The sequence below is a fragment of the Microtus ochrogaster genome, chromosome 2 (assembly GCF_000317375.1).
Source record: "Microtus ochrogaster isolate Prairie Vole_2 chromosome 2, MicOch1.0, whole genome shotgun sequence".
Lineage (NCBI taxonomy): Eukaryota > Metazoa > Chordata > Mammalia > Rodentia > Cricetidae > Microtus > Microtus ochrogaster.
In genome coordinates this window covers 66,885,159-66,886,567 of record NC_022010.1, presented here as the reverse complement: position 1 = coordinate 66,886,567, position 1,409 = coordinate 66,885,159, and the positions used below count along the sequence as shown (strand labels likewise).

The 1,409-nt window shown below is 46.4% G+C and overlaps 1 protein-coding gene across 1 annotated transcript in view; it reads left to right on the top strand.

Moving 5' to 3' along the window:
- The window catches only part of Casr (calcium sensing receptor), a 73,007-nt gene that overhangs the window by 46,582 nt on the left and 25,016 nt on the right, over window positions 1-1,409 (top strand). The gene's annotated exons all lie outside the window — the stretch shown is intronic.

The following is a 1,409-nucleotide window of genomic DNA, read 5'->3' as shown; positions in this document are numbered from 1 at the left end:
GACATCACAGGTTGCTTAAGCATCTTGTGGCCTCTCAAAACATCTGAAGGCAGCTAACATGACCCCCTAAATCTTTTCATCTCCAAGTCAATAGTCTCTGTTTTCTCATCAGCTCCTCGTATATGTAATTTCTTTTATTTTTCATTTATTTTTATTCATTTTACTCCCCAACCACAGTCTCCCACCCACCTCTCCTCCCTTCTCCCCTACTTGCTTCCTCTCCAGCCCACCCCCCATCTACTCCTTCCAAAGGGTAAGCCCTCCCATGTGGAGTCAATGAAGCCTGGCACATTAAGTTGAGGCAGGCCCCCTCCCTTCTGCATCAAGGCTGAGCAAGGCATCCCACCAGAGGGAATGGGCTCCAACAAGCTAGCTCATGCACCAGGGATAGATCCTGGTCCCACTGCCCGGGGTCCCTCTGATAGTCCAAGCTCCACAATTGTCTCCCACACACAGAGGGCCTAGTTCAGTCCCTTGCAGGCCCCACAAGCTGTCGATCTAGAGTGCATGAGTTCCCACGAGCTTGGTCCAGCTGTCTCTGTAGATTCCCTCCCCCCCCGTCATGATCTTGAATCCCATTGCTCATATAGTCCCTCCCCCGATACGATTTCTTTTAATCCATCACCATTTTGTCTGTCTTCAATCTGACGTTCCCTCCTTGGCTGTGATCCCTTTAGAACTATGTAGTGGGAACTCCCTTAGATGGGGGACACCTCAGAGGCAGTGAGCGCACATCACACATTACTCTGCTCTTCAGAGAGCAGCACTTTCCCTCTGCACCCTGCAACTTCTAGAAGGGACCCAGTCTTTCACCTTGAACTTCCCGATAGCTGGAAATGAAAGATCAACGTTATCAGAACAAAACTGGGTTTCTGTTCATGCCATAAGGACAGCCAATAACATTTTCATATTTTTTCTAGTGAATGTGGGAAACATAAGTGCAGAATAGTGTTAATATTGACTGTATCCTTCTCATGACCCAAGTGGACAAGCGCTATCTGTGCTGTTCTTTACAGAAAACAAACAAGGGGTTTGCCCTGGAAATGTATTAAAGACAGCTAAATCACCTTAGCAGTGGTTTAATAAAATTAATATTTAATTAATATGCTGAAAATAATTTAGTATCTCCTAGTAATCTTAAAAGTTTGAGACAAGTAATTAAATAGTGAAAGAAGCATAAAGCGGCAGGGCAGATTTCACATTCAGGGTCGATCAGGAGCTCTGGAAATGTGACCATCAGTGGATGGGTCAGGTTCCTCCTGCCATTGAGTTAGAGTCACGAGTCCACAGCACAGAGGAGGAGCCTGTGCTGGCTTTTCTGCTGGATCCCGATTCACTGAGGTACCACATCTCTTCAGCCTTCAACCTCCCAGGCTCAGTAGAATGAAAAACGAACACCATTTCGCTGT